The sequence below is a fragment of the Chiloscyllium punctatum genome, chromosome 14 (assembly GCF_047496795.1).
Source record: "Chiloscyllium punctatum isolate Juve2018m chromosome 14, sChiPun1.3, whole genome shotgun sequence".
Lineage (NCBI taxonomy): Eukaryota > Metazoa > Chordata > Chondrichthyes > Orectolobiformes > Hemiscylliidae > Chiloscyllium > Chiloscyllium punctatum.
The window spans coordinates 35,675,286-35,688,916 of record NC_092752.1 but is presented as its reverse complement, the minus strand read 5'-3'; the positions used below and the strand labels follow the sequence as shown (position 1 = coordinate 35,688,916).

General features: G+C 42.8%; 1 long non-coding RNA gene across 1 annotated transcript in view; it reads left to right on the top strand.

Moving 5' to 3' along the window:
• The window catches only part of LOC140485477 (uncharacterized), a 35,653-nt gene extending 23,991 nt beyond the window's left edge, over positions 1-11,662 (top strand). The window contains exon 3 of the long non-coding RNA XR_011962342.1: positions 11,580-11,662. This is a non-coding gene — a long non-coding RNA (uncharacterized lncRNA). The remainder of the gene's footprint in view (positions 1-11,579) is intronic.
• Positions 11,663-13,631: the final 1,969 nt, after the last annotated feature.

Here is a 13,631-nt window from a genome sequence, read left to right as displayed (position 1 = left end):
CAACACAGGCACAGGGGGAACACGCAAACTCCATACTGATAGTCGCCCGAGGCTGGAATTGAACCCAGGTCCCTGGCATTGTGAGGCAGCAGTGCTAACCACTGAGCCACCGTGCCACCCATATGAAAGGCTTATGCCCGAAACATCAATTCCCCTGCTCCTCGGATGCTGCCTGACCTGCTGTGCTTTTCCAGTACCACGCTTGCAACTCTGATCTCCAGCATCTGCAGCCTTCACTTTCTCCCACCCCTGAAATACCCCAGTTAACCATTAAATTCAGGGCAATTAGGGAAGGGCAACAAAAGCTAGTCTTTCAGCAATATCCAAATGCCATGAATTAATAAAGAAAAAGAAAGAGCACCTAGTTATTGCTCCTCACAGGGACAACAAACATTTAGGGAGGTGTCATCAAATTGCACTGCAGCCTATAACCATTTGAAATCCATCCTTTACCCTCCTACACCTTTCTTGCAAACTCTAACTCCTCAAAATTTATGTTTAGTTTGACCCTTTAAATGTATAGATTTATAGAAGTTATATAGCGCAGAAATGGGCTATTCCACCCAATCAGTCCATCCCAGCAGATATGTTCCGTTTGAGTAACAGGAGCTGGGATCGTTCATGCAGCTCCGCACCAACCCTGTTCTTACAGATGGCAGAACCAAACTGAAGGTGAATTCAGAATAAGCTTCCGGAGTTAAAAAGCAACTGGAAAATGCACTGAGCTGACTTCCAGGTTTCCCACGCAATGTAGGATTCCACTATGCCTTTCCAATGCATCTCTAACTAAATATCACTACCATTGTGTCCTTTTAAGCTAAAACATCGAGTCTGTAAAAACAGCGCATAGTAGAAAATATTTTCACAGCTTTCCACTAATTGATATTGGTGAACAACGTCTCTCGGTGATGCCAGTGAAAACTGTGACAGTGCCCAGCTTGTTTTCTTGTGTGTAAGTTAATACATACTGATGGAGGAAAGTATCTGTGCTTTTATACTGCAAAGTGTAAATCACCCTAAATTTTATAAAATATTTCCTATATTAGAAAATAAATATTAATAGCAGAGAATGAATTTTCTAAGTCCTCACTTCTGGAAAGAAAATACTTCACATGCAGACCCACAAAACGGTGGGTCCACTTTGCAGGCAATGAGCACTGACAGTGACTAAATTTACCTTCCATATGTGAGGACTCAATAAATCACCTATATATCTTAAAGTGACAAAAGTAGCAAAATTATCTGCACTGAGCCTTCAACTGCGACAAGCTTGGCAGTGGTCACTTCAGGAACTTTCAGAGTTTAAGCAGAAGTGCATTTCCAAGTTGATTTTATGATTGATACAACCATCACAGAGAAAGGTGCGAGTGAATGTATGTGTCAGTGTACAAGAGTTTGAGTTTATAAAAACAATTGTAAGGAAGAGGATGAGTGCCAGATACAGAGCTTCTCCAAAATGTATCTTTTATTTTCAGCAATTCCTTCTCGTATCGTCAGCATTTGAAAAAAACAAAAATAAATAATCCCAAAAGTAGAGGTAAACAATTTAGAAAAGATACCAAGAAACATTTTCTCACATGAGTGGTGGGAGAAATCTGCATAATCTGTCATGGTAATCTGTAATTTCCTTCTGAAAGATGATGTTGTAAGAACAATTGGAAATTTCAAAAGCAAGGGAGAGTTTCCCCAGGTTAATATCAAGGGACACAAACCAAAAGATTGCAGATCTATGGTTCTGAGGGAGGTGGTTGAGGAAATAGTGGAGGCGTTGGTTGAGATCTTTCAAAAGTCACTGGAGTCAGGGAAAGTCCCGGATGATTGGAAGATCACTGTTGTTACCCCCTTGTTCAAGAAAGGATCAAGACAAAAGATGGAAAATTATAGGCCAATTAGCCTAGCCTTGGTTGTTGGTAAAATTCTAGAATCCATCATTAAGGATGAGGTTTCTAAATTCTTGGAAGAGCAGGGTCGGATTAAAACAAGTCAACATGGATTTAGTAAGGGGAGGTCGTGCCTGACAAACCTGTTGGAATTCTTTGAAGAGGTAACAAGAAGGTTAGACCAGGGAAACCCAGTGGATGTGGTCTACCTAGACTTCCAAAAGGCCTTTGATAAGGTGCCACACGGGAGGCTGCTGAGCAAGGTGAGGGTCCATGGTGTTCGAGGTGAGCTACTGGTATGGACTGAGGATTGGACGTCTGACAGAAGGCAGAGAGTTGGGATAAAAGGTTCTTTTTCGGAATGGCAACTGGTGACAAGCGGTGTCCCACAGGGTTCAGTGTTGGGGCCACAGCTGCTCACATTATATATTAATGATCTGGATGAAGGGACTGGGGGCATTCTAGCGAAGTTTGCCAATGATACGAAGTTAGGTGGACAGGCAGGTAGTACTGAGGAAGTGGGGAGGCTGCAGAAGGATCTAGACAGTTTGAAAGAGTGGTCCAGGAAATGGCTGATGGAATTCAATGTGAGCAAATACGAGGTCTTGCACTTTGGAAAAAAGAATACAAGCATGGACTACTTTCTAAACGGTGAGAAAATTCGTAAAGCCAAAGTACAAAGGGATCTGGGAGTGCTAGTTGAGGATTCTCTGAAGGTAAACATGCAGGTTGAGTCCGTGATTAAGAAAATGAATGCAATGTTGTCATTTATCTCAAGAGGATTGGAATATAAAAGCACCGTTGTGCTACTGAGACTTTATAAAGCTCTGGTTAGACCTCATTTGGAGTACTGTGTCCAGTTTTGGTCCCCACACCTCAGGAAGGACATACTGGCACTGGAGCGTGTCCAGCGGAGATTCACATGGATGATCCCTGGAATGGTAGATCTAACATATGAGGAACGGCTGAGGATCCTGGGATTGTATTCATTGGAGTTTAGAAGATTAAGGGGAGATCTAATAGAAACTTACAAGATAATACATGGCTTGGAGAGGATGGACGCTAGGAAATTGTTTCCATTAGGCGAGGAGACTAGGACCCGTGGACACAGCATTAGAATTAGAGGGGGTCAATTCAGAACAGAAATGCAGAGACATTTCTTCAGCCAGAGAGTGGTGGGCCTGTGGAATTCATTGCCGCAGAGTGCAGTGGAGGCCGGGAAGCTAAATGTCTTCAAGGCCGAGATTGATAAATTCTTGATGTCACAAGGAATTAAGGGCTACGGGGAGAATGCGGGTAAGTGGAGTTGAAATGCCCATCAGCCATGATTGAATGGCAGAGTGGACTCGATGGGCCGAATGGCCTTACTTCCGCTCCTATGTCTTATGACTAAAGTGAATGTTGCAGCCACCTCATGAGGCTGATCACTTTTTATCCTAATATTTCCACGCTCCTAAGTTTATTGTTCACACAGAGCTCAAAGACATAAAATACCTTGTTGTGTCATTTGCAAATAATGTAAACACTTTATTGAAAGATGATGCCTATTTAATGCGGCTCCACAATCCTCAAACGCAGTAAGTATTCAGAGAGATCATTTTGCGTTCCTCTGTTTTTGATGTTATTGTAGTGATAAAATGTGGACTTATTGATTTTTCACTTGCATCATCTTATTTTAAAACTTGGGACTTTCATGGACTGAAATGGATTTGAAACAAAAGATCTAACTCAAAACCAGCCGTAGGAAGGTTTTGTTGTCTGCAACAGAGAGTCAGCTCCCCCCACCCCCCACCACCCCTCGTGATTAACAACCTGATTAATAGTTTAATTTCAGAAATAACTCTCAGGAACAGGATGAAAATAAACATTAATTTCAGAAACAACTCTCAGGAACAGGATGAAAAAAAAAATAATTCTTATATGTTTGTATTCCTTGAAACAACTCAAAAGAAATAACCTCAGGCAGATATTCTGGCTGCTACATTTTTGTTTAAATGCTGTTGAAAATTATAAGGAATTGATGAAAAAAAAACAATTTGTAGAAATTCTGCATCTGGCACTCATCTTCTTCCTTACAACTCATTCTTATAAACTCAAGCTCTTGCACATACATATATTCTCACACAGGCAAACATACTCTCTTTCACATACACTGTCAAACTCTCCATTGAGAGAGAGGAGGTTAAGGGTCAGGGAGTTGCACTCAGGATGGGGGGAACTGGGAAGAAGCCAACATTAGCCACTATTGTCAGGTAGATCAGGACAGCTTAGGTCAGGAAATAGCCATCACCCTTAAACATCGTGAGAATGATGAGAAAGAGGACCCAGGGTGGGAAGGGGAATGAGTGAATAAGACAGATCACCATAGAGACAGCACCTCACAACTATCCATGGAGGGGCAAGATGAGTCTTTGAGAAGACTGGTGATGCACCACCTTTATTCACCTTGGGCTCTAGTTGTCTCCAACCAGATCCCAGGACATTCTATGAATCACACAAGTGGCAAGTAAGGTGGGAAGAATCCAGGAATCTGGCACACCCTTTTTGGGCCATGGATTGATGTTGTTCAGAAGAAAAGCAATTATTGGCTGAACAGCCTGTCAGTCAGAAAGCTCTAAGTGTCAGATTGGCTGCTTGGTACACTGACCATCCTGAATGATAAGCTGCTGGGATAATGAGCTCAGGACCATCTGGAGACATAAACCCCAGTGATTCGGATCATGTGCAGCCTCCTCATCTGGGCCCTGGTCTGAGAGCAGGTAATCAGTAAGTACAAGGTTAGCTGAGGGCCATGAGGGGAGTGAAGGTAAAGAGACTTCAGGTAATATTATTTGCAGTTTGCTCAGTAGCAGGATGCGGGTGAATTGGGACTTGAGGATGGGCATAAGGCTGAACCGACTTGAATCCTCAACATTCTCAGTGATGCGGGCGGCCACAGTCTTTGTCACATCTTGGCCCATAAAACGGAGAGCCATTTTCACGTTAGTTCAAGAGGCGCAGATGTCCTTGTGCCTGCCACTTCTACTCTGTTCCTTTCCTAATGAATGCCACCTTTTATCTCCAGGAGAAAGGGAGAGCCTCAGTGATTATGTAGCCCTGTATCTGGGTGGGGTGCCTCCCACAGCTGAATAGTTAGAGTTATGCGGAAGCAGTGGGGGTGAGTCCATGCATATGGGTGAATGCTAGTCGTGCGGTTTATTGAACTATTTAAGAGAGTGATTAAATGATTACAAATAACTGTCATGTGAAGATACATTAACTGACCTTGAGCATATGTGTGAGGTGCTTAAACTTTTGAAGGCGCTTCTTCAAGGTCCTCAAGGCTCGACTATTAGAATTGATTTCCATGGCCACCTGCATCCAATTTCTTCAGACCTGGTTCTTGTGGGCCTCCTGTTCTCTTTGTGCTTCTCTTCTCATGCCAACCTCCACCATTACAGCTTTCAATGCCACATCCATGGGAGCCCTCTGCCTACCCTCGCTTTCATTTCCCCTTGTTGAACATTGCAGCAGTGTTGTTCATTGGTGATTGAGTACAGCTTGCCTATCCAGAGAGTGATGCTGCCTTTAAGAGGACCAGGCAGTCTGTATCGTGTGCTCTCTGTGAACACTGCTCAGCTCCTTGCTGAACGATCAGGTTCCCAACCTTGCAGGCCCCACTTGGACCAAGGCTACAATCAGGCAAATGAAAGGGCAGCAACACATTTGAGAGCAGTCTTTCTTCCACGGCAACAGGCAGAGGCAGGTTGTAAATTGTCTCCACGAAACAGCACAGACCAATTTCCATTCCATGATCTTTAGATGGGATTTTGGAAAGAAGAATACATAAAGGCAGTCTGGCCTTTAACTGAAACCTGGAAGAGATAAGGAATTTTTTGGCTCCATACATGGTTGTCAAGGCAAATATGCAAAAGAGGCATCTCAATAGGCTATTTTGCAATACCTCCTTGTTTCTCTTCATAGTAGATGTGCTGCCACTTCACAAAGGGAAAATGTAATGAACTCTGCCAAATGTTCACTCTCCTATATGTACAGACATGCTCCAATACCACAACATGGTACACTTGTGACATATTAAAATGCTGACATTGTTTTCTGCTAAATATGGCAAGTAATAACATCAAATAATGTGTCAGGGCAATGTTTTATAATGCTGTTTGTTAACAAATGTATTTAAAATGGTTTATGCTTGTGTAGCACACATCCATCTTTTTCCTATGTATATCACTTCTATGTCTTATTGTGGGAAAAGGTGGAACACTTCGGGCAAAAGTCCGTCATCAGGAACCCTTCATCAGGTTGTTGCCCGAAACGTCGATTTTCCTGCTCCTCGGATGCTGCCTGACCTGCTGTGCTTTTCCAGCACCACTCTGATCTCCAGCATCTGCAGTCCTCACTTTTGCCTAACATCTCACATCAACTTTACCATTTTGTGAGAGTGTGTCAAACATCTCATTGAGTGCCATAGAGAATCACAATTCAAATGCAGTTTTATTTGTGAACATGCACTACAGTTAATCTAGTCACTCCAAGGATCTCTCTAGTAGAGCTCCCCATTTGGCATTGCAAGGAAAGACATAATTACTATCAGGAAAGTCATGTCTGAAGGTATAAAGGAATTAGAGACAAATACCCTGCCTTAATCATTGATGTGGAGCTGCAGGTGTTGGACTGGATGGGCACAGTTAAAAATCACACAGCACTAAGTTATAGTCTAACAGGTTTAATTGGAAGTACAAGCTTCATGAGGTAACCAGTGGGGCACGACCATAGGACACAGAAGTTATAGCAACAGATCAAAGTGCCATACAACTGATGTGATGTATTGAACCAACCTAGATTGCTGTGAAGTCTTTAATCACTTAGAATGGGGATGCAGGTTTTGATTGATTAATATGTAAATCCCAGATTTTCTTTCAAGTCACAGGCCCGAATTAACTTAAGGTTTTTTCAGTATCTAAAAAAAAATGGCATCTCAGCTCAGACAATGCATTAAAGGTGTGAGGTTAGACTCTGTCTGTATCCCAACCTGGAGTCAGACTACTTCTATTTCCAAAGTAGGAACTTATAAAATGTCACATTGACTGACTGCCTACAGATTGTGTGATTTTTGAACAAAATAGATGGAGCGGTGCTCTGAAAGCTTGTACTTCCAAATGAACCTGTTGGACTATAACAGGTGTTGTGTGATTTTTAACTTGAACAATTGAATACAATTGTGAATTGTATTCACAATTAATTTGAGGCAACAATCGCACAGCCTCATTATCTTTTAGTGCTTTACTCTTGTTCGAATCAGTTGGGGCAGATTAAGGGCTATATGGTGGCTCAGTGTTTAACACTGCTGCCTCACAACACCAAGGACCTGGCTTCAACTTCAGCCTCAGGTGATTGTCTGTGTAGAGTTTGCACGTTTCCCCTGAGTCTGCTTGGGTTTCCTCCCACAGTCCAAAGATGTGCAGGTTAGGTGGATTGGCCATAGGAAATGCAGGTATACAGGGATAGAGTAGGTGGAACTGGATGGGATGCTCTTCAGAGGGTCAGTGTAGACTCAATGGGTGGAATGGTCTGCTTCCACACTGTAGGGATTGTATGATTCTCTGAACTCTGCTGAACCTCTGAAGATGCTGTCGGCAGCAGGATATGAGCTGGTACCAATGTTGGTCACGTCATTCCAAGCAAAGTCAGATCAAATGACTGGAAATATGTTCCCAATTAGTATCTGCAGGTTCAGGGTCAGATACTGATCAAAGAGAGAAAGTATTCTGCCAATTCAGTCCCTTTATGTTAAATGCTGATGTTCAGTAATCATCCCCTCACTCTGTCCTCCCACTGGTAGATGACTCAGAACACACAGTTAAAAAGTATGTTTTTTTTCTGAGAGGGTACATTAAATGAAATCATACTGAGTTCAAACATATTGTAAGAACAACATTAGACTCATGGAATTATACAATTTTGGAATATAGAAGGAGGCCATTCGGTATATGCTGTGAGTACTGGCTCCCAAAACACCAACCAGCCACTCCTGTCTCCATAGCTGTCTATCTTCATCACTTTCACATATATGTCCAGCTCTCTTTTGAAACTTACTATGTAATCCACCTCCATCATTCTCCCAGGCAGCGTATTCCAAACCCAAACAACTCTCTGAGTAAAGAAGTTTCTCCTCATTTCACTTCTTGCTCTCTTGCTGACAATATTGAAATAGACTGAGATTAAGAAGTAGTTTACTTAATCTGAGTGGTGGGGGGGGGGGGGGGGGGGGGGTGTTGATTGGACTGGGATGTTTGAAGGAGCAAGAGTCTCATGCAGAGTGTCAATTCCTCATTTCTTTTTAATGAAAGGAGAGAGCTCTGTCTTTCTGAGATGAGATTCTGATCAAGGCTCCTCCAGACATGTGGAGATGTCATCTAATAGTTCTCTCATGGTGCACAACTTGTCACTCAGGGACCTGACATATTCTGCTACTTAAAAGTGCAGAATGTCAGATAACCACTTTGAAAGCTCCTATCAAACTGGAGAAATGTGACATAAGGAACGTAAGAGTTTAGGGTTCTGTGAGGTTAAGGTGCCAGATGGGTAGAAGTTAGGTTCCAAAGTCGGTAAGGTGCAAGGTGGATAAGATGCTAAGTAGTTGGAGGGTAGAATGTCAAAGGATAGGATACTATGTGGGAAAGGGTGATGATTGGGTAAGTGATAGGGAGACAGGGTTTAGATGCCAGCTGGGTAGGTTGACGAATGGATAGAGTGTAGTGAATCAGTTGGGTAGGATGCTAAATGAATAAGATGTTGTGAGTAGAGTGCCAAGGTGTAAGTTGGCAAAGGGATCAGGTCAGTAATGCAGTGTTCAGAGTAAGTTGGGGTATGTGGGAGATATAAGGTCTCGCAGGGGGAGCAAGTCAGAGGGTGCTTTCAGTCTGGCACGAGTGGGGCATGTTGGCCCCAGGGGCAGGGTGGGTGGCAGAGGTACTTTAGGTACAGAATAGGGGAAAGATGGTGCTGGGTCTGGGGCAATGGGGAAGAGAGCAGGTATCTCTGGTCCAGAGCAGTGTGGAGGAAAAAGGGAGTGGGTTAAAGGAGTGGAAGGCAGTATCACAGGGAGGGAGGGAGGTGAAGGGAGTGTCTGGAGGTGATACTGGGAGCAAAGCAGGAAGACTTGGGCCCAGAAATGGGGGAAGGAATGTTGGTGGCAGATCCAAATTGAGGACTGTGGGCCAAAGTTCCAGGGATGGGGAAGCAAATCGGGTTCCAAGTGTAGGAAAGAAGATTTGGGGGAAGGTGTGAGTGGGTCAGACTGGGGAATGAAGAATCTCAGATTTAAGGAGGATAGACAGTTGAGTTGTCAGGTCAGAATCTGGGGGGTGCTGTCAGTTTTGATATATGTGTAGTGTTTGAGCCAAGGTAGTGGTCAGATTGATAGTAACTCAGGAGTCAACTTGTTAGACTAATTTCAGTGTATTGTTTCTAACTTCTGTTTGCTACACACCAGTGTATTTTCCTACATGGTCCCTTTAAGATACCCACATGTCGGTTCACTTTAAGCAGATTGCTGGTTGTCTCTGTTTTGTAAGTTCATTGTGTGACACAGCTACAGAGCCATGCAGTTTAGTGGAGCACGGATGTTAAACAATGTGACCTCGTTAACTGCCATAAAGTAAGGAACCACAGAGACTGATATACTTAATTATGTTTATAGAGCCATGTGCAATCCATACATCATATATTTCAGCTTCATCTATTCATACGGGTAGTTACATGAAGGACATATGGTCACATGAGTGAATAGAAATTTATTTGACACTAATCCATTACATTGTACCCTTAAAATAATCCAGGCTGCAAGGTAGAAATGAAAGGGTATTATACACTACTAGGAGAAAGCGAGGTTATATACTACAGACTGCTTATTTCTATTTGCTATCCTTCAGCACTCTACACAAACATGTTTTTACAATGGACCAGTGCCTATACAAAAAAATCGACAAGATTCAGTTGAATCCTAATATTGTCCTCCTGTTCCCCTTCAGAACATGGAAATAAAAATCTATGCACAAGGGAAAAGTCAACACTGCGCTCATTATTAGATTCAGCAGTGACAAACAGCCACAGATAAAGGTACAGTAAGTGAAGATATGAAAGAATTTCCCTTAACAAACAAGACCAAATGGCAATGCAAATAATTGTCAATAGCTTAACCTGCTTTGCTGCAAGAACTCTGGCAATTCAGAGGCTTTCCAATGCATTTTCAGCACCAGAGAGTTGGTGTGCTAACACTTGAACGCTCACTCAGTGCTCTCGGTGGAGAGCCAAGTCAGAGTAAGTGTGGTTTGGAAATAGGAAAACAGCACTTAAAGCCTCCTTTCTTTGATTCATTCTGTTTTTGAGCAGTACTTCCCATGTGCAGTACAGAACAAAGGAAGTCTTCCAATGGTATCATAGGTTGCATTACATGAACCCACAGAGAATAAATGTGCCGCCAGTTAGGTAACTTGAGATAGTTGGCAATCACAAAGAAGTTCCTGTCTTTGAGACCATAAAACCGAAAGATAATATGAATGAAAAGCAAGAGTGAAATCTAACCTATAGCATTAATTTTAGGCTTCTCAATGCTTCCGGATCGCTCTAGGGTCTCCAGACGCTAAAGACCATGATTGGGAATAATCACAAAAAGAAACGTAGGTTAGTCAAAAAAGATCAAATATTCGTAAAAAGCTAAGAGCTGGTGAAAAAGACTACTTGACTGAAAGTCAAGAATAATCTACTGATGGCATAAAAGATCCATTCAGTTTCCAACTGCCTCAAGGAGTGGGCCATTCTGACAACAGTCATGTTGAGGGACCAAGACAAGGACATGGAGAAGTTGGAGATAGTTGGTGACATCTCCAGGGATAATTCCAACCAGATAATTGGCACCACCAGCTATTGTACACTGTCAAGAAAGCAACTTAAATCCAAAACCTAAAAATAAGTGGCTTTTTTGTCCTCTTAGGCAAGCAGGAGGCTGGAAAAACACAGCAAGCCAGGCAGCATCAGGAGGTGGAGAAGTCAATGTTCTGGGGATAAGCCTTCTTCAGGACGGGGGTGGGGGTAAGGGGAGCAGCAGGTAAAGGGTGGAGGGTGGGAGAGGGTTTTGGGTGAGGAGAGGGGCGAGGTAATGATAGGTAAACACAGGTAGAGGGTACAACTTGATTGGTCGATGGGAGGGATGAGTCATGATCATCCTCAGCCTCCTCCATTGCCACAGGTGAATCTGACTGCAAGTTGGAGGAACGGAACCTCATCTTCCACCTGTGCAGCCCTGAGGACTCAACATTGCATTCTCCAATTTCAAATAACCTCCTCTCCCATCCGCTGACTCCCTTCTCAGCCCCACTTCCTCACTTCTGTTCCTCTGATCGACCCTTCCTTCCAGCTACCAACTGGATTCATCCCTCCCATCGACCAACCAGGTTGTACCCTCTACCTGTCTTCACCTATCCACACCTCACCACCCACCCCGCCCCCTCCTATATCTGCAGCTCTCCCCACAGTCACTCCCAGTCCTGAGGAAGGGTTACACCTGAAACGTTGACTTCTCCACCTCCGGATGCTGCCTGGCTTGCTGTGTTCTTCCAGCCTCCTGCTCGTCTGCCTTGGATTCCACTATCTGCAGTTTTGTTTTTGTCTCTAACCATTTTTGTCCTCTACTCATTTCAGATCAAGAATAATACTCTTCAAAAATGAGGGTGACGGAAGAAAGAAAATTATTTAAAGAAGGGTCTGTCATTTAAAAAGTAGAACAACCTCACTGACAGAACAAAAGTATAATAGTAGTGTTGTCCCAGTTGAATTTTTGTTGCTTGTCATCTGCGTGTGTGGCTACTAAGGATAGCTGGTCCTACTATTTTAGGACAAGCCAAACAGAGAACAGCCAGGGAATTCCTAGAGGCATGGCACTCATCCACTGATTCAATCAATAAGCACATCGACCTGGACCCAATATACCGACCACTGCAACGGACAGCTGGAACTGACAACTGGAAGCGGCAGAAGCACTTCACAGGAGGCTCCCAAGCACTGAGGATGTCGCCTAGACAGGGGATGAAATGTCTGCAACACAAATTCCCAGCTCGGCGAACAGAACCTCAACAACGAGCACCCGAGCTACAAATCTTCTCACAAACTTTGAACAAAAGTATGTGTGCTCTACTTTTTATAGGATGGGAATTTGTAGGGTAAAATAGAGTGTGCTCCTTAATACAAGAGATTGGGTTGCAAGTGAGCTTCATTCTGGAGACCATTTGCAAGTTGATTTGTTTTCTAAGTAAGAACATAATGCCGGACAATGTAAAGCAGCTGTTTATAGGTACAGGAAGTATTCTTCTGCTGGGTCTTTAAAATTTCAACCATGTATGGGATCACATTCATAATTACGAGTGTTAATAAGTCGGAGATACATAAATTGGGGTCCCTGTACACTCTTCCATTATAATACTGCTGTAAAGTCAGAATGATATAAAACACCTTTTCCAAGCAAACTATAAAAGAAAATTGCTTGAAAGCATTTTATTGCCAATCATAACAATGATATGTGCCATTAATTAATGATTTGCAAAATAAAGTAACATACCACACTGGCAAGCCCAAGAAAGGAAAAATCATATAAAAGAAACAGTTATCTATTTGGGGATGCTCGTTAGTTGGCACTGCTACCTCACAGCGCCAGGGACCAGGGTTCGATTCCAGCCTCAGACAACTGTCTGTGAGGAGTTTAAACGTTCTCCCCGTGTCTGTGTGGGTTTCCTCTCACAGTTCAAAGGTGTACAGGTTAGATAGATTGGCCATGCTAAATTGCCCAGAGTGTCCAGGGATGTGCAGGGTAGATGGATTAGCCACGGGAAATGCAGGATTAGAGGAATGCCATAGCAGGGTGAGTCTGGGTGGGATGCTCTTCAGAGGCTCGGTGTGCACTCAAGGGGCCGAATGGCCTGCTTCCACACTGTCGGGATTCTATGATTTACGAGGAAACAAGATAAACTAATGAGGGGGAAAGAAAGATGTATGGATAGGATGAGATGTGGGGTCAGAAGAGACTTGCATGTAATATAAAGACTGGAATAAACTGTATGATTTGAAATGCCTAATTCTGTGCTGTATAAACATTCTTATTTAAAATTATTGAAGCAGACAGCATTTGTTTTGGCCTGTGTAAATTGAAAAGGTCAATACAGTCTTCAACGTTGCAGGTTCTGGACCAGTCTGGATGAATGGGTTTTACCCAGTTTCTCACTGCAGATGCTGAGGGACCTAAACAGAGCTTCGAGCAATTTTCAAAACGGGAGACATATATTAAAAGAGAAAATGGGGGATATGTTATTTACTTTCAATCACGGCTGACTTTTATTTTCAAAACTCAATTTCATACTTTCAATAAATATTACATTGCAATGTTTGAAATGAGACCAGCGCACCAATATTATATAAATGCAAGCCATGTGTTTAGAGCTAGTGTCAGGTCCAGTACGATAGCAAAAAGATCCATAAAAGGATCACTGGAAGGAAACCAGTGCATGATGTCTTCTGTTTATTCTGACTTAAGAAGATGCTAGAGTATGACTGAAAGGGAATACAGTGAAGAGTCAAGGTTTAGTCTGATTTAATAAAAGGACACGGTTCTTCAAAATTCAAGTTGCTAGTTTGACAGTGATGTTCGATAACCTGAATAGGTAACCTTTTAAGATAGTAAAAATGTACTTTAAGATCTTTTAA